The sequence below is a fragment of the Hyperolius riggenbachi genome, chromosome 4 (assembly GCF_040937935.1).
Source record: "Hyperolius riggenbachi isolate aHypRig1 chromosome 4, aHypRig1.pri, whole genome shotgun sequence".
Classification (NCBI taxonomy): domain Eukaryota; kingdom Metazoa; phylum Chordata; class Amphibia; order Anura; family Hyperoliidae; genus Hyperolius; species Hyperolius riggenbachi.
In genome coordinates this window covers 321,965,333-321,987,934 of record NC_090649.1, presented here as the reverse complement: position 1 = coordinate 321,987,934, position 22,602 = coordinate 321,965,333, and the positions used below count along the sequence as shown (strand labels likewise).

At 45.1% G+C, this 22,602-nt stretch overlaps 1 protein-coding gene across 4 annotated transcripts in view; it reads left to right on the top strand.

Annotated features, from left to right (window-relative positions):
- The window catches only part of AGPAT4 (1-acylglycerol-3-phosphate O-acyltransferase 4), a 261,101-nt gene that overhangs the window by 86,885 nt on the left and 151,614 nt on the right, over positions 1-22,602 (top strand). For 3 of the 4 annotated variants that reach the window (XM_068231747.1, XM_068231744.1, XM_068231743.1), the window contains exon 1: positions 9,037-9,180. The exons of the other annotated variant lie outside the window; for it this stretch is intronic. The gene's annotated coding sequence lies outside the window, so the exon portion shown is untranslated. Of the gene's footprint in view, positions 1-9,036; positions 9,181-22,602 lie in introns of those variants that run through there. 4 annotated transcript variants of the gene reach the window in all.

Here is a 22,602-nt window from a genome sequence, read left to right as displayed (position 1 = left end):
CAAACATTTTTTTAATTAAAAACATTTAGTTGCACCACTCTGACACATGCAAAGATAAATAAACACTCCTTCAAACCTATGATCATTTCAGTGCATGCTTTTCACCCTTCTCTTTTCATAGCTAAGGTTATACTGGGGGCAGCCATTAGCAATTCCTCCATTGCCGGACACCATCTACTCCATCAGTTTGCCGGAAAAATCCCGGCAATTTGAAAGAAAGGGAGGGGTTCCTCCAATAAATATAAAATATTTTATATTTGTCATCATGCAGCTGAAAAAAGGCTGCTATTTATTATTATAATTTAGAAAATAGATTTTATTTCTGAAATCTTGTATTTGTAATTTGGGTCCACTTTAATAAGCTTTTTGACCTGAATTTCTTGGCGATCCAAACAACAATGCTGGCAGATCTGAAAGATGGGAAAATCTTACTTTGTCTTGGTTCGGGCGTATAGAGGTGATCAAAATGAACATACTACCTCACATTCTTTATCTGTATCAGGCCATCCTTATTCCACTTCCTAAAAAGTTTCTAAAAAATCTTCAAAGTAGGATTGGCTCCTTTAAATGGAACAAAAAAAAATCCTAGAGTCAACAAATGTATCCTCTATCTGCCCAAACAGAGTGGTGGGGCAGCTGTCCCCAACCTGGAAAATAGAGCAAGCCTGTTGACGAGGATAATTGACTGGGCATGTCATGGTGAAGCTAAACTGTGGGTAAATTTGGATGAGCAAATACTGGGGCAACCCGTTAGATGTGTTCCTTGGATCCCAAACCCAGTTGTGAAACCCCTAATTAAGGATGCTTATAAAGAGCATTCTAGACAATTTTCATGAAATGTGTAGACGTTACAAGATATCTTCTGTGTTGAGTCCTATTACGAGCATATTGCATAATCTTGGCTTTGGGCCAGGCATACAAGGACACTTCTTTAAGGGTTCACCCCCGAAATTTGAGAGTAAGATTATTGAATTCATCAACAGGAAAAAAATCACTGGTAAGCTTTAGGAACGTGTTATTCCCAAATGGCCCTTTAGGCAGATTTGCTCCTATATTATGAGTCCCGGCAATAAAAAAACTTTCTCCAGGAGCCTGACAGGTTTTGAGGAGTGTGTCATAAGGGAGAGCAAGTCCCACATGCAGTTTCCCTGATGCATAAAACACTGGAAAATTTGAGCCCTGAAACGCCCTTACCCTTCACAGATAGATGGGAATTGAATGAGGAAGATGATGGAAATAAAATAGATTGGGAAAACATTTTCATACTGGCCCACAAGAGCTCAGTCACCTCCATTCAAGAAGCAAACTACAAGATACTTACCAGATGGCACAAAACCCCAGATGCTTTACACAAAATGATTCCTGATTACCCAAATTTGTGCTGAAGATGCGATCACAGACCTGCTACCTATGACCATATATATTGGGATTGTCCCAAAATTGTCCCCTTCTGGAAACCTGTTCATAAATGGTCGATTAAAATTTCATCCCTCCATATACCTTTCAAGAAACTAGCTTTACTTTTGTACCATAATGATATGGCACTAAAAACATATAAGAACTCTCTTCTGATTCACCTCCTCAATGCAGCGAAGGTTCTGATCCCACGCTGGTGGAAATCAACAAAGATGATGGGAGAGTGGTTAGCGAAAGTCGATTTTATCCACACAATGGAGAAACTTAGCAATTAAATCTGATAGAACCCACAAATTCTCCATAATATGGGCATACGTTAAGGAAACAGCGGACTATGCTAATTTAGTTTCAGCCTAAAGAGATGTAAACGATAGATTGTGTTTTCATTTTTGTATTTTATATGATAATGCTGGGTCTTGAATTCACTACTAACAAAAACTGGTTACCCTCCAGAAGAGAGCGAACTGTATAGCTTGATACGAAGTTTGTTTGATATATCAATGACATGCACTGCCACTGTGTATACTTTGGTATCTCTTTATTCTAGGTGTCTACACTGGAGTTAAAATAAGGACATACAGTTAGTTTAATATTCATGTTTTACTCGCTGATTAACCTGTTGATACTCTCTCTATTTTTTGATTGACTTGTTCTCAGTTAAAACTTATGTATGTATTTTGTAACACCGTTCGTTGGCCTTAGACTGTCCAAGCTAAAATGTCTTTGTATCTGCCTCTTGCTTCATCTAAACATGTAACGGTGGAATTGGTTATGTTTGTATGTTTTCTTTCAATAAAACTTTTTTTGAAAAAAAATAAATACATTATCGATTTTTCCCATAAACAGGTTAATTAGGGCACTTTCTCTCTTCAGATACGATTGTAAAATACCACGTTCCGATTGACAAAATGATGTACCGTATATATTTGGCTATGAGTCGAGAAATTTAGGACTAACTCAAAGTGTAAAATTGGGGGGGGGTCGACTTGTACTTGAGATAGTCCTAAATTTACCAACTTATAGCCAGGATGAGAGGGCTGCCTTTCTCTCTCCCCCTCCCTGTAGTGGACTAGTGGCCGGGGACTTTCATCCTCCCACCCACCCACGATCACCCAAAGGACCTCCACCACTCTCTATATTTCCCCTGTGTAAAATGCTGTGGAATCGCCGCAGCCGACTTACGATTCCAGCACCAGCTGTCATGCGCACTCCTCTTCCTCACTCGCGCGGCGTCATGTGACTTCTGGAGGCGGTATTCTAATGAACGCAAGTCTGCATACCGCTGGCTCCCGTAGTCACATGACAGAACATGAGTGAGGAAGTGGAGAGTACGTGACAGCTGGTGCCGGTATCGTAAGTCGGCTGCGGCGATTACGCAGCATTTTACACAGGGGGACGATAAAGAGTGGTGTACGTCCTTTGGGTGATCGTCTGTGCTGGACTCATACCGTAAGTCGGCTGCGGCGATTCCGCAGCATTTTACACAGGGGAAAGATAAAGAGTGGTGGACGTCCTTTGGGTGATGGTGGGTGGAAGGTAGGGAGGATTAAAGATCCCAGCAGCCACTTCACTGCTGCTGCACACAGCATTCAATTACACGGGGGAAGATAGAGAGATGTAGACACGCTTTGGGTGAGGGACGGAGGATTAAAGTCCCTTGCAACCATTTTGCTCCTGCTGTGGACTACACAGCATTTCATTACACACAGTGGGGATGGGGATAGAGAGGGGGACACCCTTTGGGTGATGGTGGGTGGGAGGTAGGATCAATGTCTCCAGCCACTAGTGCTCTGCAGGGAGGGAGGGAGACAATGCATGGCTGCACCTTGGGGGCCAGGAGGGGTTAATGGCCAAAATACTGTATGCAGTGCAGCCATTAACCACTCCTGGTCCCCAAGTGCAGTCGTTAACTTTTAGGGGTAGACTTATACTGGAGACAGAGAACAATTCCAGCTTAAGGGGCTAAAATATTGGGGTCGACTTATACACGAGGTCGACTTGTATCCGAGTATATACGGTATTCCAATTGACCATAGAATAATTTCATGTCAATTTTCTTCAGATACTGTGTGGTTTTCTGTACAATCTGATCGTAAAAATCTGACTGAATGATCGCATCTAAGGAAAATATTATACCATTAATGGGTACCTTTAGCTTCCCTTTTACCTTGCTCCAAAACTTAGGAGGTGTGCACATAGCATCTGTTCAGACCTGTGTCAATGAGTTTGTTGTCCGTTGCAGGAACCCTAAATCCTGACCTGCATGATTTTTTCAGACACCAGAAGAAAGTTGGACATGTCATAATTACCTCTACCTAAGTAGGTATCTAATTTTTTGAGTGTATAGACTGCCTCGGGTTAGAATCTTTGGAAGCCAACTCTATAGTAGAAAAAGAATACAAAAAGAAAATAAGAAAGCATCAGGCAGAAATTAGGAACACCTATTATGCAGGCCCACATCTTTTAAGAGGCACCGATGGGCCGGTGCCATGGCTGTATTTTTTTAAAATATGTTTTTGTGTGTTTTTTTTAATATGTGCGACTTTGGGTGGGGGGGGGGGGATAGGAGCGGCGGAGGGTAGGCACACACATCAAGGGGAACTCTCTTACCCCTCCAGAATTAAGCAGAGTGGCAGCAGCCGGCCGGGGAACTTACTACTTCCCGGCGCGCGAGGGAAACTTTGCATGCCGCTGGCGTGGTCTAGTCAGTGATGTCACTAGACCAGGCAAGCGGCATCCTCCCATCCTGGAAGATGTAAGCTGTTCGTCGGCCATTGCCACTGCACTTAATTCTGGAGTCTGGAGGGGAAAGCGAGGAAGGGGGAGCGGGAGCCCCAGGTAAGGGGGGAGACGTCCCCCATTCCCCGCTTCCAGGTTACCTAACCTGGGGACACCTGTAGACCTAGTTACCTAAACTGGGGACACCTATAGACCTACTACCTAAACTGGGGACACCTTTAGACCTACTACCTAAACTGGGGACACTTAAACTGGGGTTCCGTCACTTCAGCCAGCCGGGGCCAGTCTACTCTGGAGAAGCGCACCCTCTATGTATCTCTCCAGCGGCTGCTGGAAAGATAGGCAATGAGAACACTTCTCTTATGTCAGACTGGCGGCAACTAGCTGAAGTGACGGAACCCGGTACCGGCGCTGCAGAAGGCTGAGGACGGTGGTGTGGGAGCGATCTGTGCAGGTGGGGCTGGAGAAAGCCCTAAGTATGTATAAATCTTTTTATATTTTTCAGCTCTAGTTTCCTTTAAAGGAATACTGTAGGAAGGTCGGGGGAAAATGAGTTGAACTTACCCGGGTCTTCTAATGGTCCCCCGCATACATCCTGTGCCCGCGCAGCCACTCACCGATGCTCCGGCCCCGCCTCCGGTTCACTTCTGGAATTTCAGACTTTAAAGTCTGAAAACCATTGCGCCTGCATTGCTGTGTCCTTGCTCCCGCTGATGTCACCAGGAACGTACTGCACAGGCACAGACCATACTGGGCCTGTGCAGTATGTTCCTGGTGACATCAGCAGGAGCGAGGACACGGCAATGCAGGCGCAGTGGTTTTCCGACCTTAAAGTCTGAAATTCCAGAAGTGAACTGGAGGCGGGGCCGGAGCATCGGTGAGTAGCTGTGCGGGCACAGAACGTCTGCGAGGGACCATTAGAAGCCCTGAGTAATTTCAACTCATTTTCCTCTGACCCTCCTACAATATTCCTTTAAGTTTTGCTGGATACACACGGTGCGTTCCCGCACTAGATGCGCCGCTCGATTCCCGGCCGCTCGTTTATTTCCGAGCATTTTCGAGTGCATTTCGATGATTGTTAGGCCAATTCTCATGTAAAGTATGCCAAATTGACCTAACGATCCATCAAAACGCGAATCGGACATATCGGAAATAATCGAGCGGCCGCGAATCGACGGGAATTGAGCGGCGCATCGAGTGCGGGAACGCACCAAGTGTAGCCAGCATTAGAGATAAGTTTTCACAGTGAAATAGTTATCACTTCAGTCCTTAAGTTACATCCTCTGTAGTTAAAGGGAACCTTAACTGGCGGGGAAAAATAAATTCACTTACCTGGGGGCTTTCCCAAGCCTCCCGCGTCGGTCCTTCGGTGCCCTCCGGTCTCCCTCCGCCGCTAAGTTTCGTTTTCGGACGACTGCCAGTTGTCCTCGGGCAAAGCGTCCTCTTCTTCCGCATTCCTCGTCGTAAAAAGCCGTAAAGCGCGTCCGCCTGACGCGTTTGGCGTCATGCGGACGCGCTTTACGGCTCTTTACGACGGGGAATGCAGAAGAAGAGGACGCTTTGCCCGAGGACGACTGGCAGTTGTCCGAAAACGAAACTTAGCGGCGGCGGGAGACCGGAGGGCACCGAAGGACCGGCGCGGGCACAGGACGGCTGCAGGAGGCTTGGGAAAGCCCCCAGGTAAGTGAATTTATTTTTCCCCGCCAGTTAAGGTTCCCTTTAAAGCCTGTCTTTAGAATTCTGTAATTATTTTAAGGATTGAATAGTTAACTTTAGAGATCTCCTTAAAGACAAAAGCGTTAACTTTAGGTTTGCCTGAGATAAATTGTTCACTGACTACTACACACCTCATCACCATGGTGATAACTCTAGAAAAAGCTCAGAAACACAGGAGATAAGCTTAGTTAATTGAGGCCAATGGAATGATTATATTGTGAGCTTGTCTGAGAACACTCAGTGACATAACTTTTGTACTCTGTATAGTGCTGAAAAAGATTTCAGCGCAATAGAAACACATAATAATATGGTAGGGCCAGAGCTGGGACAAGGTCCTCCAGCACCCAAGGCTGAGACACCAAATGCGCCCCCACCATCCCTCCCACCCCAGCTGTCACATACTGGGCTTGATTCACTAAACTGTGATAACTCATATCACGGCCGTTTTCGCACAATTGCGAATTATTATGCGCAATTGCAAATTTGCACCCGAAATTCTTAAATTTTCATGTGAAAATCGTGAATTTTCATGCGAAAATTCGCGATTGCGTGCCACAATTCATGATCGCAAGCAAACTCAAAAATGTGTTCGAAACGCCCGTGATATGAGTTATCACGGTTTAGTGAATCAAGATCACTGATTGCTATTAGACAAAGAGTTGCTCCAGAGCCCCCAACCCCCTTAACACCTTAATCTCTAATTATCTGGCTTGCAGTCACTGCCATGTATCCCATTTCCTTATTTCTCTTTTGCTTCAAACACAATAGGGGAATGATAGCTGAGTGAGTTGTGCGCCCCCTCGTACACTGCGACCTGAGGCTGGAGCCTATCTCGCCTCTTCCTAGGCCGGCCATGGGTAGGGCATTAGACTATGTCTTGTTAATTTGTACAGAGCCATAATAATCCAACATGCATATGGTAAGATTAGATTGTGAGCTCCTCTGAGGACAGCCAGTGACATGCCTATGTACTCTGTAAAGTGCTGCAGAAGATGTCAGTGCTATATAAATACATAATAATAATATGGTTGGACATTAGACTATAGGTGCTCATACACTGCGTCAAATTCCCGCCGATATACAGCAGATTCAATCACTGTGATCAAATCTGCTGTTAAATCGATAACGCAAACACTGACCAATCGACCGATTTCCATCCAAAATCGATCGATCCCGTCGATCTGTCCCGGTTGAAAATTTCTCTTGATTGCAGGTGTGTCAGGAGCACGTCAATTGCAGCGTTCGATTGGCCGACGACCTACCCAGCAATACGTTACCTCTCCGCCAGCGCAAGTCCCCGTTGTCCCTTCTCCGGCTGGCCATCTTCTCTTCACTTCCTGTCTCGTCCTGTCAGGGGAAGTTCAAACAGTAAAGCGCTCAGCACGGACAGAAGTAACGGCGGGGATTCGCGCCGGCGGAGATGTATTGCTGGTAGCGGCAGCTCCACAGATTGTGAATCGATTTCATGCTGAAATTGATTCAAAATCTGTGCAGTACATGGGCAGCCAATAGATCCCTCTCTGATCAGAAAGGGATCTATCTTTTGGTCGATCTGGTGGCAATCGCCCAGTGTATGGCTGCCCCATGACTATGGTAGGATTAGATTGTGAGCTCCCCTGAGTACAGTCAGTGACATGCCTATGTACTCCGTGCTGCAGAAAATGTCAGCGCAATATAAATACATAATGAAATGGTAGGGCATTAGACCATGACTATGGCAGGATTAGATTGTGAGTTCCTTTGAGGACAATTAGTGACATGACAATATATTCTGTAATGTGCTGTAGAAAATGACAGTGCTATACAGATTCATTAAAATGATATGGTAGCACATTTGACTATGGTAGGATTAGATTGTGAGCTCCTCTAAGGACAGTCAGTAACATGACTGTACTCTGTACAGTGCTGCAGAACATGGCAGTGCTATATGAGTAAATACTGTACATGGGCAGCATAGTGGTTAGTGCTCTTGCCTTGCTGTACTGGGTCCCCAGCTTGAATCCCTTTCAGGTCAACATCTGCAAGGAGTTTGTATGTTGTCCCCAGGTCTGTGTGGGTTTCCTCTGGGCACTCTGGTTTCCTCCCATATCCCAAAAACATACAGATAAGTTAATTGGCTTCCTCTAAATTGGCCCTAGACTGATACATGCACTACACGATATGTACATAGACATATGACTGTGGTAGGGACTAGATTTTGAGCCCCTCTGAGGGACAGTTAGTGTCAAGACTATATACTCTGTACAGCGCTGCATAATATGTTGGTGCTATATAAATAAATACATAATAATATGGAAGGACATTAGCCTATGGCTATGGTAAGATTAGATTGTGAGCTCTTTTGAGGACAGTCAGTGACATGACTATGTACTCTGTAAAGTGCTGCAGGAGATGTCAGTGTTATATAAATACATTATAATATAATACTAGCAGACCCAAGCCATTTAAAAACGGGTTTTAGGGTCTGTGTTTTTCGCCGCCGCATGTACTGCGCACCTGCCACCCGCTCACATGCCCGCCTGGCTCCGTCCCTGTCCTGTCTGTGCGAGGCTGGGAGGCTGTCCTCCTGTCTGTGTGAGGCACATACGCAGTAGCAAAAAGCATGGACCCAGCTACACAGAGACAAATGTCCCTGCTCTGCGTAGGAACAGTTGCTTATTATTATATAGGATGGTAGGACATTTGACTATGGCTACGGTAGGATTAGATTGTGAGCGCCTGAGGACAGTCCATGACATGACTATGTACTCTGTACAGTGCTGCAGAAGATGTCAGTGCCATGTCAATACATACTAAAATTGGTAAGACATTAGACTATGGCAGGATTAGATTGTAAGCTCCTCTGAAGTCACTGTGGTCGCAAAAGAAGGTGGAGGGCTGGGCAGGAGAGAGATGGTCAGGGAAAGTGGATATTTATTTACTGCTGCTGCTGGGCTGATAACGAGGGGGCAGTGACAGTATAAATAAGATAGGAGGAGGCTGAAGAATGCCTCATCGCTTTATATATCAAAGACAACAAATCCAGGTTCACAAATCAAAGTCGGGGCGCATAAAAGATCAACAACAATGAAATTAGCAAAGTACGAATTGTAGCTTTAAAAGGAAGTGACATGAGGTGGGGAGAGACGTCAGATGAGGACCATTCTTGCTTTTTTTTTCCCTTTCATACCACCCCATGGGCGGGGTCTGGTCAATTTCTTTTCCTCTAGCGGGCTAGTTCAGAGCAGACCATTATTGGAAAGTAGTTACTCTTCTGCTGTGCTTGCCTCTTCCTGTTATGCACATGTCCACAGCTCTGAGAGCCACCAGGTATGTCTGCTGCGTTCTATCCGGCTAGCGGAGACTCCCGCCTGTAGCCAGTGCCCAATGCCCATCTGTTGAACGGACTAGCTGTGGAGCTGGAGAGAAGGGGTGGAGTGCGGAGGCTGCATGAGGCGGTTGCGCGCCTTTGAATCACTTGCCCACTTCTTGAATTGGAAGTAGAAAGCATGTTTCCGAGCTGTCGGTGAAGTGTAGCGCCTGTGCTTTTTCTGTTCCCAGTGCATGGAGAGAGCATACATGCCATGATCGCTATTATTACAGCTACCTTGTTGTGAACGTCGCGCTCCAGCGACTGAGGGCGCCTGTTTTGCCATCCGGCATCATCATCTTAACATAATTTTCATGGTAACCAGGGAGGGAAGAACACATCCTGGGTATCTAGCCCTAGAATTATATGGAATGTTGCGAGGGACAACATGGAGGAGAGGGGGATCAGGAGGAGGCAGCCTACTGTTGCTTTCATCAGGGGATTTCTGTTATAAACTGCGGATGAGGGAAAGATGGGTTATTATTTTGTTCTTTGGTGCCTCAGGGATTTGCTGTTATTTTTAATCTCATTTACACTTGAGAAGTGATGTGATAGGGAGAGGGTGCGTTTAGTAATTGAACAGCACATGGAAGTGTAATCTCTTTCTTCATATTCATTCTTCTGATCCAGGCAGGTACTTGAACTGGTAGTAAATAGGAGTGAACTAACTCTCTCTGTAATCATTTTTTTCTGCAATGAGCAAGGTTTAAAGTAGCTGGTGGTTACAGAATGTCTTGGAGGAGAGCATGTTTGCTCAGTGGGACATTCAGTGTAGTGCTTTATCTAGAGGTTGACAACATGTCCTAAGGGGACAACAAGGGCGTGCTGCTTGGGACTTATTACACGATATATAGGCTGTAGGCTACGCCTGCACTCATGTCAGAGGATGTAGCTTTTATGTGGCTAATGCCTGCCAGCAAAAATCTGTCATTACAATTGGAGCTAAAAGGTAAAGGCCAACTCCAAACATAAATACTTTCCCAAGTTCTGCTAATCGGATTCTGAAGCTGCTGACTGAAGTAAAATAACAATAACAATAATATTTATATAGCGCTTTTCTCCCTGGGGACTCAAAGCGCTGTGACCCTGCATTATGCAGTCTCAAAGGCTAGGGAAAAGAGGTGAGTTTTTAGCCTTTTTTTAAAGTGAACCTAAAGCCGATAAAAAAAAATGAGATTAACTCACCTGGGGCCTCCCTCAGCCCCCTGCAGCCGATCGGTGCCCTCGCAGCTCCGCTCCGATGTCCCAGGACCCGCCGGCGAGCACTTCCGGTTTCGCCGTCACCGGCCGACAGGCATGGGAACGCGAGTGATTGTTCGCGTTCCCAGCCTGTATATCGCCCCCTATGCTGCTATTGCGGCCAGGAGGCCGCAATAGCAGCATAGGGGACGATATACAGGCTGGGAACGCGAACAATCACTCGCGTTCCCATGCCTGTCGGCCGGTGACGGCGAGTGACGGCGAAACCGGAAGTGCTCGCCGGCGGGTCCTGGGACATCGGAGCGGAGCTGCGAGGGCACCGATCGGCTGCAGGGGGCTGAGGGAGGCCCCAGGTGAGTTAATCTCATTTTTTTTTATCGGCTTTAGGTTCACTTTAAAGCTGTCCAGAGAAGGAGCCTCTCGTACTGATTGTGGAAGTGAGTTCCATAGAGTAGGGGCTGCATAGGAAAAGGCCCGAGCACCAAATGTTTAGTGTATCCTGGGAATAACCAGCTTCATCTTGTTGGCAGAGCGGAGGGTGCGTGGAGGGGCATAAAGTTCCAATAGATCCGCTATGTATTTGGGTCCCATGTGGTGTAGAGCCTTGAATGTCAGCAGGCAGATCTTAAAATTGATTCTCCATTTTACTGGCAACCAGTGAAGAGTTTGCAGTACTGGGGTGATGTGTGAGCTGCGGGGGGCATTGGCTAGGAGTCTGGCTGCAGCATTCTGTACTAGCTGTAAGGGGCGCAGAACCTTATCTGTAGATCCGATTAACAGGGCGTTGCAGTAGTCTAGGCGGGAGGATACAAATGCGTGAACCAGGGCAGGTAGGTCTTCAGCTGGGATAAGGTGTTTTATTTTCGCTATATTTCTTAGATGGAAGAAGGAAGACTTGACGACAGCTGATACCTGCTGTCTGAGTTTTAGATTTCCATCCAGGATCACCCCAAGGTTTCGCACAGAGTCTTTATACTGTACAGTATCTCCCCCAATTGCTAGTTTGAGGTGGTGAGCGTTTTGAACTTTATCCATCATGTGTGGACCACCTACCACCAACACCTCTGTTTTGTCAGAGTTCAGCCTCAGCCAGCTGGTGTTCATCCAATTTTGTAAATCCACTAGACACGCATTTATGGATGCTGATGGGTCTTGGGTGCCAGGCTTGAAGGACAGATACAGTTGTGTGTCATCTGCATAACAATGGTATCCTAAACCATAGTTCTGGATTATTTTGCCTAGTGGGAGCATGTAGACTGCAAAGAGTAATGGTGATAGTACAGAACCCTGTGGAACTCCATAGGCAAGTGGCACTGGATTAGAGTAGTGTGTGCCCAGACATACTTGCTGTGTCCTGCCAGATAGGAAGGTCTGAAACCAGCTAAGAATAGTACCCCTTAGGCCACAGTAATTCTTCAGTCGCTGGATAAAATGATACAATCTTGATTGTACAATCTTACCACTTCTGTGTAATATGAGGGACTACCGAAAGTATCTATTCAAATTATATTCACTCAGTTTTACCCTGCTACTACATAAGTTTGGTAAGATTGTACAATCAAGATTGTATCATTAGCGAGCACCTTAAAGAGAGTCTGAAGCGAGAATAAATCTCGCTTCAGACCTCATAGTTAGCAGGGGCATGTGTGCCCCTGCTAAACCGCCGCTATCCCGCGGCTAAACGTGGGTCCCTTCACCCCTAAATCCCCTCCGTGCAGCTGGGGAGCGCTTCCGCATTGGGGCAGGGCTAACCGCCGCAGCCCTGCCCCACGCGCGTCTGTCAGACGCGTACCTCTGCCTCTCCCCCGCCCCTCTGTCTTCCTTCACTGAGAGGGGCGGGGGAGAGGCAGCGATGCGCGTCTGATAGACGCGACTAGAGGCAGGGCTGCAGCCGTTAGCCCTGCCTCTAGGAAGAGAAAATATACAACCAACTTTGTGACCAAGTCTTGCGGGGGTGGGTTTGGGGGTGAAGGGACCCCCGTTTAGCCGCGGGATAGCGGCGTTTTAGCAGGGGCACACATGCCCCTGCTAACTATGAGCTCTGAAGCGAGATTTATTCTCGCTTCAGAGTCTCTTTAAAGCAGGAGTCTCAAACTCGCGCCCGCGGGCCAGTTGCGGCCCTCGATACAATATTTTGTGGCCCTCGCCGGCAAAAGCTTTCTTATAGTTCGCTTCAGTGCTCCCAAGTAATCCGCCGCATCCCCGCCGCTAAACAAGGGCTGCAGAGCCCCCAAATCACCCGGGGGGCAATCCGCCGGCATTTCCTGGAAGGGGCAGAGCTTTCAGCTTCAGCTCTGCCCCTCCTGACGTCAATCGCCACACGGATCGTCGCCTCTCCCTGCCCCTCTCTGTGAAGGAATAGTGAGAGGGGCGGGCAGAGGCGGCGATGCGCAGTGATTGTGAAATTCCTTATGCGGCCCATCCTCACCCTGACTTTGCCTCCTGCGGCCCCCAGGTAAATTGAGTTTGAGACCCCTGCTTTAAAGGGAACCTAAACTGTGAGAAGGATATGGATTTTTTTCTTTTAAAATAATACCAGTTGCCTGACTCTCCTGCTGATCCTGTGTCTCTAATACTTTTAGCCACAGCCCCTCAACAAGCATGCAGATCAGATTCTCTAAATAAAGTCAGACTGGATTATCTGCATGCTTGTTTCAGGTGTGCGATTCAGCTACTACTGCAGCTAAAGAGATCTGCAGGACTGGCAAGCAACTGATATTGTTTAAAAGGAAACATCCATATCCTTCTCAGGTAAGGTTCCCTTTAAAGAGAACCTATTTTATAATTAGCAGTAGAATATTGTACTGTGTTATCCATCAGTAAAAGGCAAGAAGTTTTGAATCAGGATGATACCATTTATTGGCTAACTTAAAAGTATATATGATTAAGCTTTCGGCCTGAAGAAGGCTCAGTGGCCGAAAGCTTACTCATATATACTTTTAAGTTAGCCAGTAAATGGTATTCTCCTGATTCAAAACTTCTTATTTTATAATTATAGTGGGATGCGAAAGTTTGGGCAATTTTAATTGTCATGATTTTAGTGTATAAATCATTGGTTATTACGATAAAAAATGTCAGTTAAATATATCCTATAGGAGACACATACAGTGAGATTTGAGAAGTGAAATGAAGTTTATTGGTTTACAGAAAGTGTGCAATAATTGTTTAAACAAAATTAGGCAAGTGCATAAATTTGGGCACCACAAAAAAGAAATAAATCAATATTTAGTAGATTTGCAGAAATTAACGCTAAACGCTTACTGTAGGGTACATTGAGAGTCTGGATTCTGGGTGAAGGTATTTTGGACCATTCCTCTTTACAAACAATCTCTAGTTCATTCAGGTTTGATGGCTTCCGAGCATGGACAGCTCTCTTTAACTCACACCACAGATTTTCAATTATATATAGGTCAGGGGACTGAGATGGCCATTCCAGAACATTGTGCTTGTGCCTCTGCATGACTGCCTTAGTGGATTTTGAGCAGTGTTTAGGGTCATTGTCTTGTTGAAAGAACCAGCCCTGGGACAGCTTCAGCTTTGTCACTGATTCCTGGACCTTGGTCTCCAGAATCTGCTGATACTAAGTGGAATCCATGCATCCCTCAACTTTGACAAGATTCCCAGATCCTGCACTGGCCACACAGCTTGATGGAACCAGGTGTTTTTAGCTGGTGTTTTTTTTGGAATGCTGTGTTGTTTTTCCTCCATGCATAACGCCCCTTGTTATGCCCAAATAACTCAATTTAGTTTCATCAGTCCACAGCACCTTATTCCAAAATGAAGCTGGCTTGTCCAAATGTGCTTTAGCATATCTTAAGCATCTCTTTTTGTATTGTGGGCGAAGAAAAGGCTTCCTCTGCGTCACTCTCGCATACAGCATCTCCTTGTGTAAAGTGTGCCGAATGGTTGAACGATGCACAGTGACTCCATCTGCAGCAAGATGATGTTGTAGGTCTTTGGTGCTGTTCTGTGGGTTGACTCTGACTGTTCTCACCATTCGTCGCTTCTGTTTATCCGAGATTTTTCTAGGTCTGCCACTTCAAGGCTTAACTTGAACTGAGCCTGTGGTCTTTCATTTCCTCAGTATGTTCCTAACTGTGGAAACAGACACCTGAAATCTCTGAGACAGCTTTCTGTATACTTCGCCTAAACCATGATGGTGAACAATCTTTTATCTTATATTTTATTTTTTGGTAACAACCAACGTTTTATACAGGAAAATCCTGAAAATTAACAAGGTTGCCCAAACTTTCGCATCCCACTGTAGTAAGACTTTTTAATGTCAGGCTTTATCTGAAAGCTGGCTGATGGTGTAATGGTTAAGGGCTCTGCCTCTGACACAGGAGACCAGGGTTCGAATCTCGGCTCTGTCTGTTCAGTAAGCCAGCACTAATTCAGTAGGAGACCTTTGGCAAGTCTCCCTTACACTGCTACTGCCAATAGAGCGCGCCCTAGTGGCTGCTGCTCTGCTCTGGCGCTTTGAGTCCGCAAGGAGAAAAGCGCAATATAAATGTTATTTGTCTTGTCTTGTCTTGAAAGCTGCAAGGATCTGCAGAGGACAGAGGCAATAACCGCCTGCAGGCAATCAAATTTAGAAGAAAGGTCAATTTCTTCAGGCGTGTGCCTGTAACATGGTCATGACTGTGAACAGGGCTGCCTTCAGGGCAGCATGGGGAACTGCTGTATGGGGCCCTAGTGAATCTGGGGTCCGGCAAACAGTGACACACATGAGCTGCCCATTAATGTGATGAAAGGTAATAGAAGGCTCATCCAGGAGTTACCCTTGGATTGGAAGTGTATGAAATGCGGTCACACGGACATTAGTAAGGCCTGCAAAGATTGTGATTTGCAATGTGGGGGCACAGGTAATTGAAGGAGGCCCAGTAGGTTTGCCCAGTATGGGGCCCAAAAATTCACTGTGTGAACAAGCACATTTTTACTAAGCATGTGCAAGTTCTCTTGCAAATAAATGTGTGTGCTCCCTGTGCATGGCAACATTTCTGACAGTTAGTAAATATGACCCATGTGGTTCAACACCACCAATCACAGTTAGTAAATATGACCCATGTGGTTCAACAACACCAATCACAGTTAGTAAATATGACCCATGTGGTTCAACAACACCAATCTTTATGTGCCAAACTAACCATTGACAAGGCATCCACACTATTTACAGATACTATAAATAGTGAGGAAGCCCACATACCACATGGGGCTGGTGGAAGCACCATTTAAAGGAATACTATCAATGTATGCATTTATGTTTAAATGCTGTATGTTGTAGCACACATTGGGACAAGTACTAGGAGCAATTTGATTCATCACACAGCTGTTCCTTTCAGCTGTAAAATCCTCCCTCAGTTTTGGTGTCAGTGTTGGATACAAATGTATCTAAAAACTGAGGGCTCCCAGAGGGCTAAGACCATGTCTGCACAGGGGAGTTGCTATCAACTCTTCAGTTTATAGTTTATCACCTTGCTGAAAGAATCTTATTGATATGGTGGTAAGAGGTTAAAGATTCTAGCAATGTGTGTTTATTATCTTTGCTTCTCTTGACTGATAAAGATACTAATAATGCTAATTGTAGACAGTGGTCTGCCCCTCTCAGCAGCTTGTAAAGTGGATGCAGCCTGGAGTGAATCACCTCAAGCAGGCAGCCAGTCTGAGTGTAAACACAGATTAGTGTTATAGCTTGTTATATTCCAGCAGTATTACAGCTCATTTAGTTACCTGTTACCACCTCCGATCAGCCTATTTCTCCTCATGTCTCCTGCATGCTGTGAGTGACACAGTGAAATATATTTGTGAGCTGTGTGACAGAGTAACCAAGCAGCTCAGGGTGACCCAAACTACTATGAGCTGTGTGAGAAATGAATTTTTAAGCAGGGATAGCAAGAGAGAGACCTGGGTGAATAAATAAAGTGCCCCTAGCACTAGTGGTAATGTATACACTAATATAGAGTATTAAAAATACTTCAGTTTTTGCCATCTCCGGTTTCCTCGGATGTCTAATATCCCCGCCATGTACGAGTGCGGCCCCACTGTGCAGGTGCAAATTACGTCTCACTCCTATACGGCTTTTTTCACTGTGCTACTGTGCAGATGTGGGCATGCCTGCTCAGTGTGACCCGCACCTTTACACAGGGGAGCGCAGCCACGAGGAGGAAGAGGCTCCTGGCTGGCAGTGGAGGGGTCTAGGAGGATCTGGGAAGCAACTTAATGATCCAGGTCCCCCTACTGAGGAAAGCATCTAACTTTTTCTTATGTTTTTGCTGGATACATGTTACCTAGTTTTACCTTAATTATCCTGGCTTCAGTGTGAAAAATACTTTTTATTGGTATGTAACCTGGCTCTCCCATTGTTCTTTAGCCCAGGCTATAATGTCATGCAATGTTCTTTCCCAGAGCACTCTGGGAGATTGTTATGTCCTTGGTCGCTTCAGAGAAACAATAAACATTCCTCAGTGATTTGCTTTGTCAGCAGTAAGATGCTGGCATCTGATAAATTAGTGATCAGGGGCATAACTAGAAATCACTAATCCCCCCCCCGCTTTCTGCACTGGTAAACTGGGAACCAATGTTAATCAATTGTTAATCAATTGGCTAGTGCACACTTGAATGTGTTTTCCCCATGCAGATAAAAACAGTCAGTAGTGAAGCACTGCGCACATTTTCTCAATTACATGAGCTCTCTGACAAAACGTGCGTGTTTTCACGCATACAGAAAACTGACAGATGAGTGTGCTCTCAGACTCAGCTTATTACACTCACCCTGTCCATCTCTGATGGAGCAGAACTGGCGCATTGGAAAACCATGCACTGTTTCGACTGTTATTCACTACGGTAGACACTGGCACCTCTCTCCTACTCATCCCCACCCCCTCAAACCCCCACTATAGAAGAATATTGTGCTTATCAGATAACTGCAAGGCCAATGCAATTAATAATTACAATTTTGGACAACCATTAGGGTGCATACACATATCCAATATGGAATGGCCAATCACTGAACAATTTTACCTCCTCTATGTAGTACGAGGGCTTTATAGCAAGAGTGATGAGGAGAGATTAGGTTTAGGATGGTATCTGAAAATTATATTAGGGTACGGTGGTACCATACTGAAGAAAGCTTTTCAAATAATTATTAAAAGTTTGACTACCCAGGAGGTTCCAACTAATAAGATAAGTGTCTAATTTTTTATTCGTAAAAATGTCTCGGATACCTTACAGAGATACTTAATTATATATAACTTAAAAAATAAAATTGCTTATTAATACAATATTTATAAAATATTTACTCAGTGTTTGCCCAAATATACAATGATAACCTCACTCTAATTTACATTACTAACATAGGCGTAACAATAGACCTTGAAAGGCATGCAGCCGCAGGGGGGCCCAGAAGCCACAGGGGGCCCCGTCCTGAGAGACTGACAACCAAGGGCATGGAGAAAAAATGTTCAGGCTGGCGTTTGGGGACACCAGTATACATTTGAGAAAGACTACCAACACAATCACAAAGTCATTTTGGGTGATCTAAGTTGCAAGTGTATATGGGCCTTTTCAGACTGATAGTATCACCACAGTCATAGCCAGCATGTGGACAGGTACGATGCCTATATGATTGCACCAAAGCCCAATGATCTGCTGCAGTGCTCAAAGTGAATTGTGTAGTATGTGATAAACTATAACTATAAAGCAGTACAGGTGAAATGATAGAAACTAAAAATTGACTTTATACAATGAATTTCCAAGCTCCAGTGTATTTACATTTGCAGAAGAATGGAGGTTGTGTATGTTGATGCTATTTGTCCTTTGAGCTGTTTTGCTATGAAGTGTTTCACTTGATGATACAATTGCAAGCTCAGACTTTGAAGAGGTGCTGATATCCATTCAGAGGATGGTTTCCAACTGAAAGGTTTTCCTAAAAAAAACCATAACATGATTTATATTAAACTGGTACTTTGTGAAGTTGTAGTTTTACTAAGGCAGAAAATGACACCTGTATGCAACCCCAATACTTTTTCAGTTGTTCACTCGCTATTTAGTAATGTCCGACTCATTGTGACCCTATGGACCACAGCACGCCAGGCCCCTCTATCCTCTGCTGCCTCGCATTTCCAAGCTCATGTTTGTTGCTTCCATGACACTATATAGCCATCTCGTTCTTTCTCCTCCTTCTTTTGCCTTCAATCTTTTCTAGCATCAGGGTCTTTTCCAGTGAATCCTGCCTTCTCATTATGTGTCTAACGTATTTCAGCTTCATCTACAGCATCGCTCCTCCGATGAACAGCCAGGGTTACCGTATATACTCGCAAGCAAGCCGAATTTTTGACCCCCCAAAAGTTGGGGGGTCGGCTTGCTTGCGAGTCACATTGGTCGCCGTTACAGGAAGCCGCTCTGCCTACAACTTCCTCTGTCATCACGCAGCAGCCGCCGTGGAGCGAGCTGCTGTGAATTATTTACATGCCCCGGGAGACGTAGAGGGGACTATTGGAAGCCGCAGGGTAAGCTAATAGCAGCGGCGGCCGTGGGGGTGGGCACTATCTACCTATACCGAGCACTATACTACCTATACTGTGCACTATACTAGCTATACTGTGCACTATACTAGCTATACTGTGCACTATACTAGCTATACCGGGCACTATACTAGTTATACCGAGCACTATACTAGCTATACTGAGCACTATACTAGCTATACTGAGCACTATACTAGCTATACTGGGCACTATACTAGCTATACTGGGCACTATACTAGCTATACTTGGGCACTATACTAGCTATACTGGGCACTATACTAGCTATACTGGGCAATATACTAGCTATACCGGGCACTATACTAGCTATACTGGGCACTATATTAGCTATACCGAGCACTATACTAGCTATAATGGGGCACTATACTAGCTATACCGAGCACTATACTACCTATACTGTGCACTATACTAGCTATATTGAGCACTACCTACCTATACTGAGCACTATACTAGGGCACTATACTAGCTATACTGGGCATTATATTAGCTATACTGAGCACTATACTAGCTATACTGGGCACTTTACTAGCTGTACTGGGCACTATACTAGCTATACTGGGCACTATACTAGCTATACTGGGCACTTCACTAGCTATACTGGGCACTACCTACCCATACTGGGCACTATACTAACTATACTGGGACACACTAGGGGGGATCACACGGCCAGCATTTCCTACCCCCGGCTTATATGAGGGTCAATAATTTTTTCCTGGTTTTCAGGAAAAAGTTGGGGGTCGGCTTATATGCGGGTCGGCTTGCTTGCGAGTATATACAGTAATTTCTTTTATGATTTACTGGTTGGATCTTCTTGCAGTCCAAGGGACTCTGAAAAGTCTTCTCGAGCATCACTATTCGAAGGCTTCAGTTCTTGGGCACTCAGCCTTCCTTATGGTCCAGCTCTCACAACCATACAGGAAAAAATATGGCTTTGACTATGTGAACCTTTGCTGACAATTTAACATCTTTACTTTTTATTACACTGTCCAAGTTTATTACTGATTTCCTTCCAAGGAGTAAACATCTTTTAATTTCATGGCTGCATTCTCCATCTGTAGTAATCTTTGAGACCAAGAACACAAAGCCTGATACTGCTTCCATTTCTTCCCCCTCTGTATGCCACGGGGTAATGGGTCATGATTTTTTTTTTTTTTTAATATTGAGCATTAGGCCAACTTTTGCACTCTCCCCTTTCACACTCATCAAGAGGTTTCTCAATTCTCTTTTACTTTCTGCCATAAGGGTTGCATCATCTGCATTATCTAAGGTTGTTGAATTTCTTCCAGCAACCTTCATTCCAACGTTTGCTTCATCTATCCAGGGCTGTGGAGTCGGAGTCGGGCAATTTTGGGTGCCTGGAGTCGGGAAAAAATGCACCGACTCCGACTCCTAATGAATTTGTAACTGTAATTAAAATAGAAAATATGATAAAATGTTCTATTTCTCACATAATAGTCATTAAAAATAATGTATATATACAGTAATAGCTGTGTTCAGTCCACAAAAATGAAATAAACCAATCAAAATTAGTTACTTGTGCTGCTTCAATAAAGCAGTCCCCGTATTTTTAAGGTCAGATATACATATCTGATTGTGACTGTATATATGATGTGTACACAGGAATCTCTTATATATACTAAATAACATCTATGCTGTAAGAATAAAGCCTGATGTGTAGCTGTGTCACTAATAGAGATGATCAACGAGATGGAAATAATTCTGCATTGATGCTGATTTATGCAAATGTATGCACTCCCTTTGCTGATGAAATCAAATAATTTGATATGTTGTTAAAATTTGGTTTGGTGACTACAAATTAAAGGGTAACTGAGACGGATGAAAAGTAAAGTTTTATACATACCTGGGGCTTCCTCCAGCCCCCTTCAGTCTAGTCAGTCCCTCGCTGTCCTCCACCACCCGGATCTTCTTCTATGAGTCCTGGTAATTCAGCCAGTCAGCGCTGTCCGGCCGCATGCCGCTCCCACAGCCAGGAACATTCTGCACCTGCCCAATAGTGCTGCACAGGTGTAGTATGCTCCTGGCGGCGGAGTGTGTGCATGCGCACGACGCCCGACTGGCTCAAGTACCTGGACTCATAGCAGAAGATCCAGGTGGTGGAGGAGGACAACGAGGGACTGATTATCCTGAAGGCGGCTGGAGGAAGCCCCAGGTATGTATAAAACTTTAATTTCATCTGTCTCAGGTTTACTTTGTTACACAGTAGTACTATACTCTACATATGCACTCCCCACAGAGCTGCAGGGAATCCACTGAGAATGCTGTGCACATTGAACACAGAGGTGTTGTCTGTTTACAATCTCCTCATTCCCCTGCAGAGTACCTGCACATCATTCTTACATGTACCCACACTTACATTGCCTAGGGCCTGATAGATGTTCTTTGTTCCGGTTTGTACCTTTTACAAGTACTCTTACCAAGGACTAGTTTTAGTCTAAAGGGAATAAATATAGTAGTCTACATATCCTTCTCACTTCAGTTGTCTTGTAAAATTCCTAAGCGTTGGCAGTTAAGAGACAAATTTCATGTTACATACTTTTAATCAACAAAATTGTAATATGCAAATTAGAGGAGTCGGAGTCGGTGGAGTCCTAAACTGAGGAGTCGGAGTTGGTGGATTTTTGGACCGACTCCACAGCCCTGCATCTATCAGCATTTTGCATGACATACTCTGCGTATAAGTTGAATAAATAGGGTGACGATGTACAGTCTTGTCATACTCCTTTTCTAATATTAAACCAATGTGCCCACTGTTCCTCCTTGGCCTACATTCAAGTTCCACAGGAGACATGTTAGAACATTCCATAATTTATTGTGATCCATACAGTCAAAGGCTTTGATATAGTTAATGAAGCAGAAGTAGATGTTTTTCTGACACTCCCCTGCTTTCTCCATAATTCAGTGAAGGTTGGCAATTTGCTCTTTGGTTTCAGGTAGCAGGGCCAGTCCTAGACTTTTTGCCGCCTGAGGCAAACTTGTAACGGTGCCGTCCCCTGATAGATAGCCTGGAGGGGGTAGCAGCCAGGAAGGGGGAGCAGCAGGCACAGCGGTGGGGGGGGGGGGCTCCCCCATCCGCGCTCCCCCTCCAGCTATGATCGGTAAATTTAGACCTGGCAGCTGAAGTACAGTGGGCAGCATTGCAGGAAGTGACGCGGTGGATAAGTGAGTAATTGCTTCCCTGCTCGCTGCTGGCTCTAAATGTAGTGATCATAGGAGGAGGGGGAGGGTCTGACCCCCTTCCCCACCGCTGTGCCGCTGCTCCCCCTTCCTAGCTGCTACCCCCTCTAGCTTGGCAGCCCCCCCCCCCCCCATGGCCAGGCGGTGCCCCCCCCCTTCTGCCACCTGAGGAACCTGCCTCACCACGCCTCATGGGTGGCCTAGGGCTGCTAGGTAGTCATCGGTTCACATATTGCTGAGGCCTAGCCTGCAAAATCTTGAGCATAATCGTTTTTGCCTTTGGCACAGTATTATGATCTTCTGGCCCTAGCTCCGCAGGTACTCTGTCTACCAGATCTAATCCCTTAAATCTATTTTTCACCTCCTCTGAATATTCATAAAGGATGCTACTTAGGACATACCTTTATGGTCTAGTATCTTTTCTTACTTTTTTCAGTTTAAGTTTAA